The sequence below is a fragment of the Lactuca saligna genome, chromosome 8 (genome assembly GCF_052625555.1).
Source record: "Lactuca saligna cultivar CGN05327 chromosome 8, ASM5262555v1, whole genome shotgun sequence".
In the NCBI taxonomy this organism is placed as follows: Eukaryota; Viridiplantae; Streptophyta; class Magnoliopsida; order Asterales; family Asteraceae; genus Lactuca; species Lactuca saligna.
In genome coordinates this window covers 53,970,964-53,980,242 of record NC_136424.1, presented here as the reverse complement: position 1 = coordinate 53,980,242, position 9,279 = coordinate 53,970,964, and positions in this window count along the sequence as shown.

The following is a 9,279-nucleotide window of genomic DNA, read 5'->3' as shown; positions in this document are numbered from 1 at the left end:
TATCAGGGACTGATATGAATTGAGTAAGGATTTTAATGAAGCGTATCGGAGACTGAATAATGTAGTATGTAAGACTGAATTTTAGTCCCCAAAAGTTATTATCAGGGACTGGTCTTATATGAAATCGTGGATTTAAAGAAAACACATTTAAGACTGAATTTGGTATTATGAGGGACTGATTATCTGTCTTTGATACAATTACATATTAAGGACTGATTTTCAGTCCCAGATATTAAAAAAAAACACTATCTAGGACTAGGTTTCTGGGACTAGCTTAGGACTAGCGAAATCAGTCCTGGATTCTCATTAGAGACTGATTATTAACCATCTAAGACTGAATATGTCAGTCTTTGATACCCCTTTTTCTTGTAGTGTTTACAAAATGATCATCTAATGCAAACTTATACATTAAAGTTCATCAATTTATCAGCCTAACCCCAAGATTTGGTTCATCACTAATCATAATTGGCAATGGTCATGATCAAGTATGATTCAAGCATACACAATTAGATTGGTCATCAAAATAATATAAACACAACAATAGGCAACAAAGATACAAGCTTTCACATATAAGGATCTATGATCAAACAAATAAGATAATATAAATAACTCTTAATATACAAAATGTCGATCAACACATAAAAGTAGGGTTCATCAGTTCCAAAGAAGAACTAAAGGTATAACCCTAAATATGAACAAAAACATAAAGAAATCATGGCAGAGTGTTAAATATAGACACTAAAGCAAACCAAAACGAGATCCTAATGATTCCTCTCTCGAACCTTCAACTTCCTCGATTATTGTCTTTTTTCCGCTTCTTGCACTCTAGCTTAGTTTTTGCTTCCTTATTGTATTGTAGCGTATTTTATCGACAAAATATAATTTCAAAGCATTATAAGTATATGTTGTCCAACTTACAATAAAAACATAACTTAATGTAGTTAATAATACACATGTAATATAAACCTAGAATTGAATATTTAGTTAGTATTAATTGAGCTTTGATGTTTGTTTACAGTAATAACTTAATTCACCTTTAGTTAACAACAAAATAAACCAATCACGAAAAAAGGCAAGTGAAAGCATTTATAAAGATGAATTTAAGTTAGAATAAGTGCTCGTTATCGCTTGAGTCTATGTTCGTCAAATTAATAGGAGCAACGACACTTCCATTCAATGTGTTTGACCAAAAGTGGACGCTCACACAACTAAACCATGTGTACTCAATTTTCATTACGCAACACATGTGACCCAACCACCAAAATTCAATAAACAATGTCGTTCTACCACTATCATTTTGATCACAATTCACTACTTTATGGCTAACGGCGACACATAACCTATGGTATTTTCAAGTAGCTAATTACAGTTAGCATCCCCTTTTTGTATGAACGAGAAAAAAACATGTCGAGACAACAAATGATTATAGAGTAATCGACTTTAACTCAAAATAACATCTCACATTGTACCATGTTATTTCACCTTGACATTTTTTTTCCAACCACAAACGGATTTCTATCATAAGGCATAAGCATCCCAAAAGTACGGAAATTTTGCATGAGTTGAAATCGATGTCTCGTGTCATTCTAATTTGTTGCAAATATCTAGTTATTTACTAAATTAAATACGTAAATGAATTTACTAATGTATTATATTGAAAATGTCTTGAAAACAAAATACACGAATTTGCTTTTTTTTTTTTTTTTTCTAAAAATGGTAAAACAACCCATGTTATCCAAATGACTTAGAACTACAATTATTGATCACTCGTTTTCTCCAATATAGCACATGATAAAAAAAAAAAAAAGGTTACCACAATCATCATTTAAATAAACATTACAACCACGATATTTTTGGTAAAAAAGAAAAGGAAACAAAGACTTAATTATGTTTTTAGGGTTTTAGTAAAAATGTAAGAATAAACATTATGATTATCTAATGTACTTTGCGATTCCATAGTTGTACAATATGTTTAGGGCAAAAATGAAAAGGATACACAGACTTAATTATGTTTTTAGGGTTTTAGTAAAAATGTTAGAATAAATATACCATCATTTGTACAATACGTTTAGGGCAAAAAAAACATCTTTAGTAATTGGGATATTCATCGTAAAAGTAGTAACCTTTTCCTTCCATAACTTGCCTGAAGCTAAATGCCAAACAAGCAAAATTCATATACATAATTATGCTATTAATTTTAAAAAATTAAATATTCGTTCTATTTTTTATTTTTCTAAATCATCTTATCCAATTAAGTAATGATATTTAATTTTTATTTAATAATATTTTAATATATTAATATAATACACGTCATCATTATTTAATTAGATAGAAATATTATACGAATAAAAATAAAAAGATATTTAGTTTCTTATTATTTTTAGATTTTATTATTAATATATTAGAAACTAGTGACTTTCTTATTAATATATTAGAAACTAGTGATGTGTCCGTGAATAACTAAGGTCATCTACATCACTGCAATGTCTCTAATTTTTCAATTGTGTCACGTCAGTTTTGTAATGATTACTCACATCAGTGTAATAATACTCATATTTTAAATGTAGTCCCCACTATTATATCAACAATTACTTGATATATATATATATATATATATATATATATATATATATATATATATATATATATATATATATATATATAAAGCTAATTTATTAAAGAAAATTGAGGATCATCGATGTATGAATTGCTATAACATAAGTATAATAAGTTAAAAGATATCATAATATTAAAAATTAATAATAATGAGTAATAAATTAACATGAGAATAACTATCTATAATTCAAATAAAAATTGCTAACATTATAAAACATAAATCAAAATATTACATATTGATCATACAATATTTTCAAATTGGTTTTATTATTTAAAAATTATAAGATTATAAAACATGAGATCCAATAAATTACAATATTGATCATACGTATATCTTTAAATTGGTTTTAATATTTAGTTAATGCATTTTGATTAAAAAAAAGCAATATAAGTCAAGTTGCAAGCCTTGCATATGGTGAAAGATCAAATCATATGTGGCATTTTAAAGTGACAAAGTGGCATTGCAAGTATGTTTGCAAGTCCTTGATATGGAAGCTCTAATAAGATTAATATTGATAGTTATAACTTAGAACGTGAAACATTATAAGTTTTATTTATATACCTAAAAACATTTGAAAACATAAAATTTTATAGAAACTAAAAGTTAAACATAAATATGAAAAACTAAAATCCATTTCGAATAACTTTTGAATTAAAAACTTTTTATTTAAAACAAAAGTTCATATCTTCAAATATATATATATATATATATATATATATATATATATATATATATATATATATATATATATATATATATATATATATATATATATATATTTACTTGGTATATTTTAAGAAAACTAAAAGTTGTCATGCTACCGAAATCATCTTACTTAAATTATTGGAATTTGTTAGATAAAGTATGAATGGTTAAGGTAAAAACATTTGTGTTAGATTATACTAGTAACTTGTTATCTTCGTTTTTCGGGGATCGAATTTGCATAACTACAGAAGTACAGAGAACAAACCTATAAATATACACAAGTCTTGTGACCAAAGTGTGAAACCGAAAAAGTCAAGAGACAAAATATAACAATATATTACGTTGGGGGTAATCTATAAAAATTTTGTTTGATAGTGACTAATTTTGTAATTTTTAAATGTAATCTGCACATTTTATTAACATATGGACCTTTTATATATATATATATATATATATATATATATATATATATATATATATATATATATATATATATATATATTACGTTGGGTGTAATTTATAAATTTTTTGTTAGATAGTGATTATTTTTGTAAATTTTAAATGTAATCTGCACATTTTATTAAAATATGGACCTTATATATATATATATATATATATATATATATATATATATATATATATATATATATATATATATATATATATATATATATATATATCAATTAAGCGTAATTAATGTAACTTTAAACCAAACCAAACTAATAAACTTTGATAATAACTTTAGTTGAGAAGAAAGAATATTTAGAAAAAATATGAAAGTTATATCACTTGTAATTTTTTGGTGTATCTCATTCTTTATAATGCAGGGGTATTTATACTTTAAAAATGTTGACAAATTTATCATGCACCAATTATTATGTCATCCACCAATTATTTACAACACTCCCCCTTGGATGACATCATTTTAGCGTTTAACTTTGATGTACTGCCTCATTAAAAACATTGCTAAAGAAAACCCAGTGGGAAAAAACATTAGCGAAGGGAAAAAGAGTGCAGTATATAGTTGACTCCCCCTTATTTAGGCATCTATCACATTATATTCTATGCACAAGTCGCATTCCGATGCCATGGACATGTTTCCTGAAGATTGTAGTAGGAATTGCCTTCGTAAAAAGATTTACTGCATTGTTACTGGATTAAACATATTTGATTTCAACTTGATGGTTGTTTATAAGCTCTTGAGTGTATTCAAAAAACTTTGGAGGTATATGTTTTGTCCTGTCACTTTTAATATATCCCTCTTTCATTTGAGTGACACATGTTGATTTATCTTCACAAATTAAAGTTGGACATATATCCTTTTCAAGTCCACATGAAGTTAAAACTATTTGTATCATCGATCTTAACCATGTACATTCTCTACTTTCTTCATTTAGTGCAATTACTTCAGCATGATTTGAGGATGTGGCAACAAGTGTTTGCTTTTGAGAACACCATGAAATTGCAGTACCTCCATTCATGAATATGTATCTAGTTTGAGATCTAGCATTATGAGGATCAGACAAATAACATGCATCTGCATAACCAATCAAGCCTTGTTTTGCATTGTTGTAACGACCCGTTCCCGGTATGTTAATTAATTGTTAATTGTCTAAGTTTTCAAGAGGGACTCGGCGAGTTCTAGCCTGACTCGCCGAGTTGGGTCGCGTATTTTGTGCACGCGGGAGCCGGGGAATCGGCGAGTCCATATCCCGGACTCGGCGAGTCCGTCCGTCTGGGTGAAACCCTAAATCCCCGGGTTTGCCCACTATTTAAACCACATTATAGCCTCATTCTCGCCACTTTCACCCTGAGAACACAGTGAGAAAACCCTAATCCTCCCTTAAGAGCTTATAAGTGATTTGGTGCCATTTTGTGAAGGTGTGAAGAAGGAGAAGAAGAAAGAAGCAAGGAAACGAGTTGTAGTGCAAAGATCCAAGGGCAAATCTGAGTTTATTGAGGTATTTTCGGAGTTCCCTTCTTGTTATATGCTTTAAACTTCCATTAGAGCTCTTCTAAGAGCTATTTGATGTTTGTCCCAAGCCTTATGTTTGCATGAATGTCTTAATAAGTCGAAATACCTTTGGATCTGAATGTTGGGGTGTTGTAGAGCCCAGATCTACTGTCTTTTTGGAGTTACATTGCATATTAGCCATGGATCTACTCATTTTGTGCATCTTTTAGCCTTATTTCCCTTATTCTTGAGGTTGTGCACGTAAAGTTGGAAACTTTACGTGGTAAAACAGCTTATTGGACCCAGAGCTATCATTTGCATGTGTTGGATTCAAGAGAAATCGAGTAAAAACTAGCTGCATGGCAGCGACTCGGCGAGTCGGGATGAGCGACTCGGCGAGTCGGGTCGCGAGTCCCCGATTCCTTCGTTTTTAGCAGTGCCGAGTGCACCTAGTGAGTTAGAGAGTGGACTCAGCGAGTTGAGGGTAGACTCAGTGATGGAGGGACTCGACGAGTTGTTCATACAACTCGGCGAGTCCAAGGCAATCTCCTTAGGATTAAGAACGACTCGTCGAGTTTGTTCATCCGACTCGGCGAGTCGGATGAAGATTGTCTGAGTTCTTGGATCAAGAGGGTACTCGTCAAGTCGATGCCACACTCGACGAGTCGCAGTGAGTATGAGTTGGAAGTGAGAGTGAGACTCGGCGAGTTAGGCGGCCCAACTCGGCGAGTCAACCCCAAAAGTAAGTTGACTTTGACCTAGGGTAAAAGAGTCATTTTACCCCAAGTGCAGTGTTTAGTATTTGATTGAGTGTGTTCATGGACTTGTAGCCGAGGAGATTCAGGAGCAGCAGCCGTTAGCTTTCAGAGACACACACTCAGCCGCCAGTTTACGAGGTGAGTTTCCTTCCAGTAGGGACGGGTCTAAGGCCACAATGTCGGCCCGTCCAGATAGCAGTAGTTTCCGGACTTGATCCGATGTAGTAGTTAGTATGTTTGATGCCTTCGTGGCTCAGACAGGATTTGTGAACTATGTTTTATGTGTTATGTATTATGTGTTCCGGGCTACGGCCCGATGCAGTATGCAGTATATGTGTTCATGCTAGTTATTATGATATGCTATGCTATGCTCAGTTCCGGACTTCGGTCCGATGCAGTCAGTTCCGGACTTCGGTCCGATGCAGCCAGTTCCGGACTTCGGTCCGATGCAGTTAGTTCCGGACTTTGGTCCGATGCAAGGGACAAGGTCCCAGTCAGTTCCGGACTTCGGTCCGATGCAGTTAGTTCCGGACCTTGGTCCGATGCAGGGGACAAGGTCCCAGTCAGTTCCGGACTTCGGTCCGATGCAGTTTCCGGGCTTGTCCCGATGCAGTGGGCAAGGCCCGATATGTGTTTATATGATATTGTTATTGTATGGTATGTGGTATTTTGGGGGAGCTCACTAAGCTTCGTGCTTACAGTTTCAGTTTTGGTTTCAGGTACTTCCGCAAGCAAAGGGAAGAGCTCGGGATGACGGCATCGCACACACCACCGCCTCAGCTTTAGCCTGGGATTGATTTAGTTGTTTGATTTGATGTAGTATGATACAGTTTTCCGCACAGTATCTTATCATGTTTTGGAATACATCACACATGGTTTTATTATATGATACTCTGATTACAGTTTTGATTATATTAAAACAAAAATTTTTGGGTCGTATTTTTGGGTCGTTTCAAGTTGGTATCAGAGCCCTGGTTTGAGGGATTCGGATACACTTCCGGGTGTATCTGAACTCAAACTAAGGGAAATGAAAGATTTTATTAAAATAAAAACGTTTTAAAAAAAAATTTTGAAAGTACTTAGAAAGGAAGAATCCTCTTTAAACAAGATAGAGGTGTGTGCATGCGGTCAGCCGAGCTCAAGTAAGTACTCCCAAATTACCCATACAAGTTATTTGTTCAATTTCAGTTTTAGTAGAACAGCATGTTAGTATAGGACTAAGGATTTAGGAGAATGCCTTATGTGCCTGCTTATGTGTTACAACTTTATGAGTATTGCATGCTAGTACTGAGTAGACAGCAGTAGGATAGCCTGATTAGGTTATGCCCGATAGCAGGAGCTTAGCATCTTATGCTAGTGCAGTTTCTTGTTTTGAGAATAGTTTGCTTGAGTCTGTTTTCCGTGTCCGAATGCTGCTTGCTTTGTGCTTAGTGGGGTTCCGAGTGATGGGAGTTAGCCATTAGGTGAACACGTCACACCACATGTGACTAGGATTGAATAATCTCAGAGTACTGGAACTGGCCCTATTGCGCAGCTCTTGTTTGAGTCCAACCGTTATAGGGACGGGTCTTTTACTCGAAGGATTATCTGATCCTCATCACATGTGATGGTGTTTAGGTAATGGCTAATTGGCGTTATGAGGAAACCTTCAGCAGCTGAGGACCAGTTGTGTCGAGCTTGAAGTTTCCCTAGGGCAAGCCTAGGATGAGAATAGCAGAGAATGGCAGTAGTAGAAGTGACTTGGGGAAGTCAAGGCAGTTCTTGAGGAAAGTACGGATAGATGTGGAAGGTAGTAGGGGCCCATACTACTAAAAGCAGAGGATCCGTACTCGAATCAAGGAAGGCCAAGACAAGACCAAGAAGCTAGTAGTCGTATCATGATCCCTTGAAATATTTCAGTGTTCTGATGTTGTTATGATATGTTTCAGAATGGTAGTTTTGCGTCCGAGGCCAGCAGCCGGCAGTTCAGATGCCGGAGGGGGATCAGGATCGGGATCAGACCCGGAGGTCGGACAGATGGATGAGCAGACTAGGGAGTTCCTTTCTTCTGAGGTTACCCGCATCATACTAGAGCAGACTCCTGTGATCTTCGGTTCGATCAAGGAGGGTATTTTAGAGCTGATGGATGAGCGATTGAGTACTTTTCGGGCTGAGATGGCGACCGTGATGGGGTCGCGCACTCTTACATTCAGGGAGTTCAGGGCGTGCGGAGCTCCAGACTATCATGGGGCGCGGGACCCCATAGCGAGTACTAGATGGTTGGCGGATGTGTCCAACGCCTTCCGCACTAGCAGGTGTCCCGAGGGGGACAAGGTCAGATTGGCGTCCTGTCTACTGAAGGACAGGGCACGGGATTGGTGGGAGGAGGTCGGATACGCCATCGGGGATGATGCGGCGTTGGATGCTATGACCTGGACTGATTTCTCTACCAGGTTCAGGGCGGAGTTTGCACCGGTCATTGAGGTGCAGCAACTAGCCAGGGAGTTCCAGGATCTTACTCAGACTACCGAGTCAGTGGCGGAGATCACCGCCAAGTTCAGGGAGAGGGCTCTTCTTGTTCCTCAGTATGCAGCCGATGAGGAGATGAAGAAGGCCCGTTATCATGAGATGTTGTGGAGTGATATCCGCATGTTTGTGAGCCAGTCCAGTTGTAAAACGCTGGACGACATGATTGCTAGAGCCAGGGAGAGGGAGATTGATTTCGAGATGGAGAGGAAGAGGAAACCGGAGGCGGTTTCGGGTTCAGGTAGTGCGGGCAAAAAGCCCAAGGTTTCAGATCACAGGTCCAGGAGTCAGCAGAGCCACGGTCGGTGTGGCAAGTGTGGGAGGATGCACGAGGGGGCGTGCAAGGCAGGGAGTTCCGGCTGCTACAAGTGCGGTCGGATTGGGCATATGAGCAGGGATTGTACGGCCCCTGCTACTGCGGTTTCAGCATCATATCTGATTTGCTTTCAGTGCAATCAGAGGGGACACAAAAGGTCCCAGTGTCCCAGTTTAGCTGCAGCAGGGAAGGTGGTTGCACCTGCCCCTGCCACCCTGAGGATTACGGATGGCCAGCAGGGCCGAGCTGATGCGCCGGTGACGAAGAGCAGGGCATTTCAGATGACAGCAGAGGAGGCGCGAGCGACTCCTGATGTGGTGACGGGTATGAATCTTTCCTTCATCTCTTGTTATTATATTGCTTGAATATTACTTGATGATATGTTTTATTTAGGGTCGTTCTCGGTGAACGGCATCCCTGCTTT